This window comes from Myotis lucifugus, unplaced genomic scaffold (assembly GCF_000147115.1).
Source record: "Myotis lucifugus unplaced genomic scaffold, Myoluc2.0 scaffold_372, whole genome shotgun sequence".
In the NCBI taxonomy this organism is placed as follows: domain Eukaryota; kingdom Metazoa; phylum Chordata; class Mammalia; order Chiroptera; family Vespertilionidae; genus Myotis; species Myotis lucifugus.
Genome location: NW_005871420.1, coordinates 939,321 through 952,961, shown reverse-complemented (window position 1 = coordinate 952,961; position 13,641 = coordinate 939,321). Strand labels below are relative to the sequence as shown.

The following is a 13,641-nucleotide window of genomic DNA, read 5'->3' as shown; positions in this document are numbered from 1 at the left end:
TTTATGTTGATCATTATATGCCACAAATGAGTGAGATCATGTGATATTTATCTTTCTCTGACTGGCTTATTTCGCTTAGCATAATGTTCTCCAGTTCCAACCTTTGAGGGAAGGCGGGGTTGGGGAGTGGGGGTAAGCAGTTAAGAGATCAGCCAAAGGACTTGTATGCATGCATATAAGCATAACTAATGGACACAGATGGGGGGATGGGGGAGGGCATGTGCTGGGGGCTGGGGGCAGCCGGGGAGAAGTCAATGGGGAAAAAAAGAGACTTATGTAATACTTTAAACAATAAAGAATTTAAATAAAAACAAGATAGACCAAGGAATCGTGAGAGCAGAGGGCCTGCGGGCAGCTTGCTGGAGATTGATTTGCAAACAGCGAGAGAAATGGCTGGTGTCCTTGTCAAAGGATTGCAGCTGTCCATCTACATAAAATTCCGGAATTAATCCAGTCGCTGGTTCATTATAAATGATGGCAGAAAGCAACACAAGTAAATTAAGAGCATAAAATTGCTTTATGGGTTTGGTTTTCCAATTACAGAAAGAAAAACCCATCAGTTCAGTGGACAAACACAGAGAGGTGCTTCTGAACCTCGAGGCGGAACCACTTCTGTTTACTTGCTAGCTGGTCTGCTGGACCGGTCAAGAGCATAGCACCATCGTCCTCTTCCGCAGCGTGAAGGAAAATTAGATCCCTGCTCGGTATTATAGCTCTTTTCCTTCCTCCTCCACTTTTTTGGCTTGTCATATTTGCCTCTTTGGGTGGTCCAATTGCACTCTGTGAAAAATAAAACAAATAAAAATCTATGAGAAAATATAAAATGAGCAGGTCTGAAAGAACTCCCCTCCCCCTTTTAAACTAAGAAAATATAATAAAAAGAACACATTTACTTTAAGAATTGTGCTCCTTGATTGAATTGAAAATGTTCCGAATGTTGGAACTTCGGCTTCCCTGCAGGTTTTCAGGAACACAATAATTACTTCAAATCCTCTGAGCCTGTTGTAGGCGATGAGGATACAGCAGATAAAACAGCTAAAACCCCAACTTGATGGAGTTAGAGCCCAGTTCGGGGAGACAGGAAGTGGACAGAGAAATCAATATAATATGTAGTATGTCGTGGTGATGAGCTCTACAGAGAAAAACAAAGCAAAGATGCAGTTAGGGCTCCAGGGTAGAGGGGTGGTTGCCAATGAAATGGGCAGGGAAGGCTCCTCTGAGGCTGTCATTTGAATAAAGACTTGGAGGAGAGGAGGGAGCCATGCAGACGTCTGGGGGAGAAGGGAATGGCAAAGGCAGGAGGACTGTCTAGGAGGCCTATCTGGTTGGAGCAGTGAGTGGGTTGAGTAGTCTGAGACCAGGTCAGGTTGGTAATGGGAGGGGCAGATCAGATAGGTGCTTATCAAATCCAAGTTCTTGCAAGGGCCTACTCTAGAAAAGGCATGCCAGAGGAGCAATGAGACATGTATGAAAGGATTGTGAAGAGACAAAATGTGCAAACGCATTTGCAAATCCTATGTCTGACAAGGGACTTATATCTTCAATAAATAAAGCGCTCTTACATTCACTAATAAAAAAGTTAAGTGAGCAGAGGATTTGAATGGACATTTCTCCAAAGATGATTGACAAATGGCCAATACAAATTGCATTTCCTGAATTGCTAATGAGGTTGAGCATGAGAAGGTGTTCAACACAGCTAACCCTACAAAGGGAAATGCAAATCAAAACCACAATGAGATACCACTTCACACCCACCAGGGTAGCTATCCTGAAAAAGACAGAGAGTAACAAGTGTTGCCAAGGATGTGGAGAAATTGGGACTCTCATAGATCGCTGGTGAGGATGTAAAATGGTGCAGCTGCTTTAGAAAAGCCTGGGGTTCCTCAAAAGGTAAAGCATACACTTAGCAGAGGTCCCAACAATTGCACTCATAGGTTTATGATCAAGAGAAATGAGGCCATGCCCACAGGCACTTGCACACAAATGTTCATAGAAGCATTATTCAGAGTAGCCAGAAATAGTAGCCATCCAGATATTGAAACATAACGCATTATATCCATCTAATAGAAGATTAATTGGCAATAAAATGTAATGAGGAACTGATAAATGCTAAAACGTGAATGACCCTTGAAGACATTATGCTGAGTGACAAGAGTCAGATATAAAAGGCCACGATGCATATGATTCTGTTTATGGCAGGTGTCCAGACCCAGCAAATCTAGGGGCAGGAAGCAGATGAGTGGCTGCCGGGGCCCCGGGGAGAGGGAGAAAGTGATTGATGACTAAGGGGTGCAGGGCTTCTTTTCGGGATAATAACGTGTTCTAAAACCGATTGTGGTGGTGGTGGCCCAGCTCTGTGAATGTACGAAAAACCATAATTGAACTCTTTAAGTGAGTGAGTTGCGTGGTGTGCAGTTCTATCTCCATAAGGTTGTTAAAAACACCTAAAAAGGTCTTGCTCTGGCTCGACTGGCATGGCTCAGTGGTTGAGCGTGGACCTATGAACCAGGAGGTCATGGTTTAATTCCAGGTCAGGCACATGCCCCGATGGCGGGCTCATCCCCCGTGGGGGGTGTGCAGGAGGCAGCTGATCGATAATTCTTTCTGATCATTGATGTTTCTATCTCTTTCGCCCTCTCCCTTCCTCTCTGAAATCAATAAAATCATATAAAAAGGCCTTGCTCTGTGTGATCTGTGGAGAACCTTCTAAAGGGACACAAGCCAAGAGTGAAGATCCCAGCGAGGAGACTGTCACAGTACCCCAGGAGCAGAGATGTGGGTGGTCTGGAGGAGATGAGGACAGTAGGGAGGTTCATTTCATGGCCAAGTGGGAGGCTTTGTTGGACTGGATGGGGCTGCACTATTATTCCATTGTGAAGACTGGGTGATACCCAGACAGAGGAGCAAAGGATGGGGAGCAAATCCACAAATGAGCGACCCTCTGGCCCACCTCTCCGGGGAGGGCAGTGACTCGGTACTCCGGGACATGCGAAGACACTAGAGCCTGGTCTCCACCTCAGAAAGGTGACAACCTGGGTGCAAATTTTTGCGCAGAAGCACAGAAAACTCGAAACGAGTAAGAGACTTTAAGTGCTCCAGACAACCCCAGAGGAGAGATTGCAGGACCATAAACTAGTAATCGCCATTGAGTTCAAATATATGACTCAGGGCGGCAATACCCTCAGGCAGGGCTGGAGGAGGCGGGTGGGACTTGGAGGGACCGGAGACAGAGGAAAGCCTGTGCCTTGGGAGGCACGAGTAGACCACGTGGCTGAAGGCAATCTCACAGGGACATGTGCAGGGAGATACAGTTGGAAGAAGCAGAGAGTAGTTCCCTTTTTATGTTTTATGGATTTCAGAGAGGAAAGGAGAGGGGGAGAGAGAAACATTAATGATCAGAGAGAATCATCGATTGGCTGCCTCCTGCATGCCCCACACTGGGGGTTGAGCCTACAACTCGGGCATGTGCCCTGACTGGGAATTGACCTGTGACCTCCTGGTTCATAGGTCAACACTCAACCACTGAGCCACACCGGCCGGGCGAGAGCAACTCCCTTTTAACATGCAGAGGAGATGGTGCTTTGTCATCATTTGATCGTCAGAATGAGCTAAACAGTTTTATTCCAGATCGTAAACCCATTGTCCTCTTGTGCAAGACTAACGACTAGGAAGACCTACTGGCTTTCAGCCACGATGGGGCGACCAGCAAGGCGCCTGACAGATGGCCTGGGAAATGAGCCGCGGGAATGAGGGTCTGACACTTAGTCAATCTGTGGAAGGCGACTCAGGAGGAGGGGAAGCCTGTTAACTGCAAGGAGAACACTGGACTACAGAATGGACAGCTCGGCGTCCTCACAGATGTCCAAACTTAATACATCAGGAGGCTGTCAAAGAGACACATCAAAACTGTTACTTACGTTCAGGCGACTGCATTGGGAATTGACTGCCTGCCCCTCTTTCCGATGAATAAATAGGGTGGCCATGGGATATTTTTAGGACCTGGAGCATGTTTCTTTGATTTGCATTTTCCCCCTTGGGAAAGTTATACCGTCCACCCTCCTGTTTTGGAAATAATCCTCTTTATAGCCCAGAAGTGAGGAGCTTGTGTTTTCGAGGGAGGCCGTCTCTGCTCAAATCCCAGCTCCTCACTCTACTGCTGTTTAACGTCTCTGTGCCTCAGTTTCTTCCTTTGTAGAGTGGGATGTTGGCAGCTGCGGTACCCACTTCCCAGGGTCACAGGAGGCGTGGCGGGTGCCAGGTGTAGAGCAGTTTGTCGGCCTCCCTAATGCCGCCTGGGAGGCAGCGGTCTGCTCTACCCGCTCCTCGCTTCTGCTCACGTGTGGGTCGCTCGGCAGTGTGCTCATTCTTTGCTGCAAATCTTCCTGCACCTCCCGTTGCAGGGTCCCGGTCTTCCTGGGAGGAGGGGCCGCTTCTCGTGTCCAGCAGCGCGATCAGTGGCTGGGGGAGGGATGGAGACACCTCAGACGGTAACCTCCGGATGCACACAGATGCTGGAGATGGGGCCGTGGGTTCACCCACTCATCCCAGGGCCCACGGCTCGGCGCAGCCCCTGCTGGGAATGGGCTGTGGCAACAGCTGGTTGGAGCCAGAGCTACCGGGTCTGGTTTCCAAGTCCATCAGGTGAATCATTCTGAACTACTGTTAGGGTTGAATTGTAAAAATTGTCACCTACAGTGGTCAGAAATAATGGACATTGGCAATTTCATATGATTCCACTTAACATTTCCGGTTTTCTACTTCAGTTGATTAATAGATATAAATAGTTATATCATTTACTACTTTTTAGCTAGAACCACCAATGTCAGCAGGCTCTATGCATGAGCCCATGGCGCGGGGGAACCAATTTCGGTTTTCACCCCATCTCAGATCCTTGATTAAAGTACTTTATGCAAACCATTCACTAACATTTACTAGATACTTCTATACGCTGGACATGAGACAGTACTTACTCACCAGGTAGTCACAGTCTGAATTTACTTAAGGCTCTTTCCCATCATCCTCCTCCTCTTCCTCCTCATCACCATCTGTCCTACTAGTATATAGAAACACTCAGCCGTGCTGGATGGCTGACAGGAAGTAATCCTAAATATTTTGGGAGGTCGTAAAGGACTCCAGGTGGAATATGAAGTATGGAGATGATGCCAATCTTGGCTATGGTTTGACGTTGGAGCCTCTGGGGTCTGGTTTGAATATGTGGGGAGGGAGAGGGAGCCTGAAAAGATTCCCAGGATCTAGTTGTCTCCCTGTGCCTCTGGCGTCCCCTGGGGAGCAGGAGGCCCTGGCTAACCACAGTGAGCACGACAGAGGAACCAGCATGTCGTCTAGTCCGTCTAACCCTCTTGCCCACGGGTCCTGCTCTGGTGGTCTCTTCTGCTCACGTGCCATTCTTGCCTGAGGCTGTTCGGCTTAGAATTGGTTGCTTCTTTCTTCACGGCCCTTATGAATAGGTATAGAGTTTTCAGACTTGGTATCTCAAATGCCAAAAGCCTACTCTCTCCTTTGACAATCATCATCTCCTGAAGGTTTTGCTTCCCTTTAAAACACTCTGCTACATGTTGGAGAGTGGATCCAGCTTTAGTAACAGGTCGGTTGGGCTAGGCGTGGCTCTGCTGCAGTAACAAATAACTCCACGTTCTCAGAGACTGAAACAACAGAGGTTTATTTCATGCTCCCACCACATGCCCATGGCAGTTCGGCCGGGGCCTCTGTGACACTGTTTTCATTGGGGCCCGCTGGCCAGCTCTGTGCTTCCGTGGTGGCTTAGGCAGGGGAAACAAAATGTGGCAAATTACACCAGGTTCTTAAAGCTTCCCTCTGAAGGTGGCTTTGCTGCAAGTCACATGACCACATGTAACTTCAAGAGGAGGTGGGAGGGCGCAGGCAGTCATGTGTGCGGAAATGAGAGGGCTGGGATGATCTTGTGAAAAGCAACAGTGACCAGTGCCAGTGGGCAATGGGCGTGTGTGCCCGATGCCTGAGCTTCCTCTCACCAGCCTAAGCATTCTGTCAGGGCCCTCGTTTGCTCTACTGGTTGTGCTGTTTTGTTTCTGCTTTTGTGAAGGAGGAAGGATTTGCATCTGCTTTCTTAGTCGTATGGTGACAGAAGCAGATTTGACTTTGGGTGGTGGGCACCCACTGTAATACGTATCACAGAACTATACACTTGAAACCTATATAATTTTATTAACCAATGTCACCCCAATAAGTTTAATTAAAAATGATAACAAGATTAAAAAAGAGGAGCATAGAGTATGACTTCTGATGGTCCTATGAGACCACATTTCCTGTGCAATTCTCTGAAACATCAATATGCAACAGCAATATTTTTTGCTTACTTATACATTTTTATTGTGGTAAAAGATACATAACATAAAATTTATGCTTTTAATCACTTTAGAGTGTATATAATTCACTAAGGACGTCCACACTGTTTTGCAACCGTCACCACCGTCCATCTTCAGGACACTTCTCATCTTCCCAAACTGAGATTTGTCCCCTTTGAACAATAACTCCCCATCCTTCCTCCCAGCCCCCGGATTTGACTCTCTATTCCTCATACAAGTGGGGGCACACAGTGTTTGGTCTTGTGTGACTGGCTTATTGCACTCAGCATGTTTCCAAGTTTCATCCATGCTGTAGCATGTGTCAGAATCTCATGTCTCTTAAGACACTAATATTCCACTATATGACTATACACACTTTGTCTATCCACTCATCTGTCAGTGGACACTTGGGTTGATTTCACCTTTGGCTACTGTGAATAATGCTGCAGTGAACATGGGTGTGCAAATACCCGTTCAAGTTCCCGATTGCAACTCTTTTGGGCATATATCCAGAAGTGGGATTGCTGGGTCATATGGTAAATCTATTTTTAAGTTTTTTTGAGACATGCAATAGCAATATTTAACCCAGAATTTTTAAGGCTATTTACTGTGGAACTATGGGCCCATCTTGGTGGTTCATAATGCATTTTAGCTAATCAGGTTCTGAAAATTTCTGGTGAGCAGTGGTGTGGGTACTGGAGTTGTTCTTGTGACTCCAAAGTGGAGAAGGGGCAGTGGTTCTGGAAAATAGCAGTGGGTATCCAGGTAACACTCCTGGCTCACCTGGCCCACCTGGGATCACCTGGCCCACCTGGGATCACCTGGCCCACAGGGATCACTGGGCTCACCTGGCTCACCTGGCCCACGGGGATCACCTGGCTCACCTGGGATCACCTGGCTCACCTGGCCCACCTGGCTCACTTAGCCCACCTGGCTCACCTGGCTCACCTGGCTCCCTGGCTCACCTGGCCCACGGGGATTACCTGGCTCACCTGGCTCCCTGGCTCACCTGGCTCACCGGGCTCACCTGGCTCACCTGGCTCACTGGGCTCACCTGGCTCACCTGGCTCACCGGGCTCACCTGGCTCACCTGGCTCACCGGGCTCACCTGGCTCACCTGGCTCACCTGGCCCACCTGGCTCACTTAGCCCACCTGGCTAACTGGGCTCACTGGGCTCACCTGGCTGCATGAGCAGGTGGTGGCCTGGGGGAGGTCAGTGTACAGACAGGTAGCCCCTCTACCACAATGCACCCTAATGTGGCCTGTCTTAGGTGGACTTCCCAATACGTTTTGGATTATAATACACATAGAAAATGGTAATATTCTTATGATAAACTGGGATGAATACAAAAAGGCTTATTGAGTTTGACCACAGACCCGGAGGCTCCAGTCACCCCAGAACTCTGCCAAGCTTCGCTATGAGCTCAGGGGCTCATACTCTGGTGCGTCTGCACCCCGGGGCACACCCCGTTGGGAACTTTGTGAGGAAAGCTGTTGTTGTGGGAGTGGGGGGTTGACGGGAACAACCTGAGTGCCAGCTGCCATCATGTTTTCATGAGGGACCACGGAAAAGGATGCGGGACTGGGATGGGGAAGAGAGGGGAAGAGTGGGCCCTGAAGTGGAAACAGAGTCTGAACCTGAGAAGGGACTTTCTGGCAACAGGCAATGACCTTCATGTAGGATGACAGAGCAGGTGGGCAGCCAACCATTTACCCACCAAAGCTCTTTCTTTTTAAAACTAAAACAGAAACGGATTTATCATAAAATATAATTATTTTCTTATAAGAGTAATACATGTTTATTGTATAAAATCTAGAAAATAGCCTAAAAATAAAGCAGGAACAACAAGATTGGTGGATGTTCATAAGAAGCATGCTTTTAAGAAATTTAAATTTTGTTCAGAAGACTCCAATCTCTTAGTCATCAATGTGTGAGAACAGGTTAAATAATTTATAATCAAAGGTGATCTCATTTAAAAGGTAAATGAACCTGTAAAGTCTGAAATACTGTTTGACTTTGGGAATAGTTGCAGACAGTGTAGAGCGCTCCCCCAGACAGCCCTCACCGGGTTCCCCGAGCCCTGGCGGTACCACCTCCCGGCACCAGGCACATTTGTCAGACTTGGAAACCAACATGGGTCCATTGCCATTAATGAACTGAACAGACTTCATTGGGACATAGTTTACTTTTAGATAGCTCTATCCCTCCCTCTGCATCCATCTTCTAGGGCCGTTATTAAAGATCTTAGGTTTCTACCTCCCATTCTTGGATCCAATATGATTTCACATTTTTGGAACTCTCACTGAGAAAGATTGTTTCAGATTATTACCAAATATGAGCTTTTCTATGCGGGAATTCAAACACAATAATAACTAAGCCATAATCCATAGGCCCTCCTCATAAAGACTAGAGGCATCTTTATTGAATAAACCCACTTATGAGGTTCCTAATAAAACAGAGATGCCTTAAACTTATATTGTTATGGTCAAACTTATATTGTTATGTCTCTTTTCTTTTTAACTCTATGTTATTAAAAGAAAAAGAAAGGGAAGCTGCATCAGTCAGAGTCCTAGAAGGAAACAGATGACAAGCTCAGATGGAGTAACTGAGGACACGTTAATAACACAGCTATTTATAAAGCTACTAGGGGCTCAGTGCACAGATTCGTGCACCTTGAAAGGAACTGTGGGCTGTGAGGCTGCAGTGGGCACAGGGGCAGGTCTTGGACCATCCTCCATGGCCCCGCCCAGCCCCTCCCGCCACGCCCCCAATCCCTTGTCTGCCAGCAGCCCGGCCCCGCTCCTGCCGCCTGCTGCTCCCACGTGCTGATGGCGTGGGGCAATTGGGGCCAGAGCCAGCAAGGAGGTGGAGAAGCCCTCATGGGCGATTGGGGCTGGCAGCCACCACTCACACCTGCTGACAGCGCCAAGTGATCGGAACCAGCGCCGGGTGCCGGCAGCGGGTGCAAGTGCCCAATGAGACCGCAGCATGTGGGAGCAAAGAATTTTCAGTAACCACCAGAGGCTCGCCCCATGACAGCAACAGGTAACCCGCTTTTGTCTGGTGTTCTTGCTCACCTGCTCCACCATCCCGCCGCAGCTGATGCCTGCCATGTTCCGCACATGCCACCTGGTGGTCAGCACATGTCACAGCAACTGGTTGTTCGGTTGTTCTGCGGTTGATCTATTTGCATATTAGGATTTTTATATTTATAGATGGGCAAGCGAGACACTTGGAGACAGAGAGATACTCTGAGCACCAACAGTGAAGAGCTGATGTCACCTCCAGGCTGGAGGGGCCGGGAGGAGCAATTGTAAGACATGATGGTGACATAAATGTAACGAGAAGTCAACAGTGAAGTCTGTATTCTGAAACAGACATTAAACCGTATGATTTCACTCACACGTGGGATATAAAACTGAAAGCAACAAGGGAACAAACGAGACAAACAAACAATCAAACAAAAACTCATAGACACAGACAACAGTATGGTCGTTACCAGAGGGAAGGGGGGTGGGAGATAGTGAAGGGTAAAGGAGGTCAAACATATGGCGATGGAAGGTGAATTGACTGTGGGTGGTGGGCACACAATGCAAAGTACAGATCATGTATCATAGAAATGTACACTCAAAACCTATATAATCTTGTTAACTAATGTCAGCCCAGTGAATTTAATTTTAAAAAAGTAATTTAACTAGAATTGTTCATGTTATTCAGTCTAGACGCTTTTGTCCACATCAGCTCTGCAGAGCTGAATAGAGAGGAAAGTCAGACTCCTGGTAAAATAAACAAAGGGATGACACGTATAGTTTAGCTTTAGTGTCATTATGCCCAGGCTGTTTCTGGTCAATGCCATGCTTCGTGGCCACTGGGGGAGTTTGGCTGGTTTTCTAGAAGGAGGGTGGTCAGGATCTTGGCTGCAGGATGAGCTGAGATGTCGTGTCAGCTACACTGCAATGCACTCTGCTGGCTGGGTCCCCCCAACCCTCGTACTGGTGCTGCCATGCCCCAGGGGGTGTCCTTTTCCTTTGTTCATGGGGTTGGTAGTTGTTTCCTGCCTCAGAGTCCTGTAAGCAGGTACTCATCCTCACTTTCTATCTATTCCCCCATGTTTGGGTTGGAACAATTCCTAATTACATCCCTTATCAGACAAGTTGTGCATTTGTTTAACCTCATTCAGTCTATCATGATTTTCAAAATTTCTTTTTGTATCTCCAGTGTGAGGACATGGATTTCTCCCCTCCTCCAAGTTTTAGTGAGAAAGAATTGACATGCATCTTTGTATCAGTTTAAGGCGCACAGCATGATGGTTTCATTTACACATATTGTGAGATGATCACCACAATATGTTCAACTAAATTTCCTCTTATCTTACTAATAAAAGCCTAGGTGATCCTCATGCTGTCACACTGTGATGCCCTCACGCCATCACAAGATGGCTGCATGCACAGTGTAGGCAGGGCCTGGTGGCTACTCTGTATGGCTTCCGCCAGGTTTCCCGTGGCTCCGCGCCTGCTGTGGAGACGGGACCTCCAGCTCCTGCCTACCTCTTTGGGGCAATCCATTGAGAAGCCCTGGATGGGTGGGCAGGGCCTACCTCTTTGGGGCGATCATTCGTGGGGCTCCCTCACTGTGAGAGAGCACAGGCCAGCCTGGGGGCCCCCCTCCCCCCCGAGTGCACAAATTTTGTGCACCAGGCCTCTAGTAGAGGTATAAGCAGAAGAGAAAAAGGGAAAAGAATTCTCCTTGTGATAAGAAATCTTAGGACTTACTCCCTTAACTGCTTTCCTATGCATCACACAGCAGTGTTAGCTATAGCCATCTCATTGTACATTACATCCCTGCTACTCATTTATCCTAAGACTGGAAGTTTGCACTTTTTGACTCTCTTCCTCCAATTCCCCCTCCCCCATCATCCAAATCAGGCAACCACAAGTCTGATCTCCTTTCCTGTGAGTTGTTTTTTTTTTTTTAATTCCACATATAAGTAAAATCATTTACTATTTGTCTTTCTCTGTCTGACTTTTTTCACTTAGTGTAATGCTTTCAAGGTCCATTCATGCTGTCACAAATGGTAGCATTTCCTCTTTTATTACTTTTAAAGGCTGATGGCCATGGATTTTGAAGTCATCATCCCAACCAGGAATGACGTCCAGGCAAATGGCAGGCGGGAGCCCAGAATGAGTTCTTCCTTTAATTCACTTGCACATTCGCACTTTGACATTGTGGACCCAAGAATTGATAACTGGCGGAAACTCCATTTTGATTGTCATAATAAAAAACCAATTGGTGGACATCTTTATTTTAGTATTTCATTAGTAGGTTATGAGCTTATGATGAAAACAAAGTAATTTGAAATTTTTCAAAAGGTTGAAATGAAGATATCACTAGGTTTGTAGATTGGAGAAATATAACAATATGGGCCACCTTTATGATAAGTTAGGGAAGTTAGTTTCTATGTTAAATGACTGATAAATTAATCGATGTCATGTTGGGCGAGTTTTCTCTCTGTGTGCTGCAGTGCCTGTCTTCAGTATTGTCAACCAGTGAATGGAAGCCAACCGCATTCAAATGATCACCACTGCAGCTGTAACAAACACAAGTAACCATGAGTGAGTAAGGGCTAACCGTCTTCCAGGCTGTGCTAAGCATTATACAGGATGACCACAGTTAATACCCATAGCAGATAGACCTTATAATGAATCCATGATCACATAAGCAAGCAGATACAAAGAACTGAAATATACCCAACATCACAAAGGGTAAGAGCCAACATTTGGACTCAGTTTGTCTGATTCCATTGCCCAGAGTCTTAATCATAGGACCCTGCTGTCTCCCAGTGATTCAAGTTCATGCAGGAGGGGAGGCCTATGAGAACCTTGACAGGCTTGGATATCCAGAACCTTCCAAAATGAAATGTGACAGGGTGAATTCCTTAACGAAGCTGCACTCATGCTCTGGAAGTCCCTGTGCAAATATGGAAAGGGGACAAATTCTTTCCAGTATCATTATCTACAAGAAAGATGAGAGGTTCTACTTATTAGCATGTTGAAGTGGTTCTACTGTGCTGATGTGGCTGTCATAAATGCTAATAGCATCTGGAAAGTGTTTTTTAGACCACAAATCAATCTACAATGTTATGTGAATGTATGTGTTGCATTGTACGTATTGATTCTGCTATAAAAACTGAAGATAGCTATGGGAAAGTGCTTTGTAAACCACAAATCACTACACATCATCGGTGATATGCTCATTGTAGGGATAGATATTGATTCTTAGGAGGAGAGGGAATTTGGAGCAATTCTCCCTGTTCCTGGCTGGAGCCCCCACCCTGTGTCTAGAGCACAGCACCAGGGCGTGGCACCATGCTTGACTCAGAGAAACTGGAATGGGCTCCAGGAAGTTCTCATCACTGAGGTCTCTGGGGAGAGCAGGGAGGCCTCCTGAGCAGGTCCCACATGTCTTGAAAGAAAAGGAGACAGGCCTGGGCTTTTTTTTTTTTTTTTAATATGGAACGCTTCACGAATTTGCGTGTCATCCTTGCGCAGGGGCCATGCTAATCTTCTCTATATCGTTCCATTTTTGGTATATGTGCTGCCGAAGTGAGCACAGGCCTGGGTTTTTAATGTGCAGATCATGGGCGTGCATGAGTTGACCCTCCCTCCAGCCCCAGTGGAGGGAGCCCCCAGGCATTTTCAGCGGCTTGTGTAGGTGTGGGGCACAAGGGAAAGGGGGTGAGGCGAGAGCAGTCGGCAGTCAGACACCAACACGGAGTCAGATTCCTCATTACATGCTGGCTCCGTGCCAGCAGTGCTGGCCCCAATCCAAGTCCATGAGATTCCTGCACGCGCACATCCTTTCTCTCTTGAACTTGAACTCGGGAGGAAGCCAATCCCAACACCACTGCCATCTCTTTTTAGAATGCTCTGCAAGCAGCTAGCCAGCCAGTCTCTGGAACCTCAGAAGTTGAAAGAGGAACCAGACATGTGCCTGCCCCCTCCACTGCACCCCAGGTAAGGTGGTCCTCCCAGGTAAGGCGAGCTTTGCTCACGACCTCTCTGGACTCTCTCACTCTGTTCTGGGTGAGAGGCAGCCACCCACCCCTCACCTTTGGGGTGAAACTCGCAGTGTGGCTCATGCTGAGCGACTTCTCTTCAGAGTCTTACCTGTCTCCACTGTCACCTCCCACCTTTCTCCACCTGGTGTTGAGAGGTTCATGAGTAGCGCTTCTGCTTATAGTTTTGGGCTAAATCTATTGCAATTTATCCCTCGCATTCCCCTTAGGAACTTCCTAT

General features: G+C 47.2%; 1 non-coding gene across 1 annotated transcript; it reads right to left on the bottom strand.

The window, feature by feature from the left end:
• Window positions 1-12,849: 12,849 nt before the first annotated feature.
• On the bottom strand, window positions 12,850-12,956 carry LOC111828465. Its single transcript, XR_002832335.1, has one exon. It is a non-coding gene; the product is annotated as a U6 spliceosomal RNA (small nuclear RNA).
• Window positions 12,957-13,641: the final 685 nt, after the last annotated feature.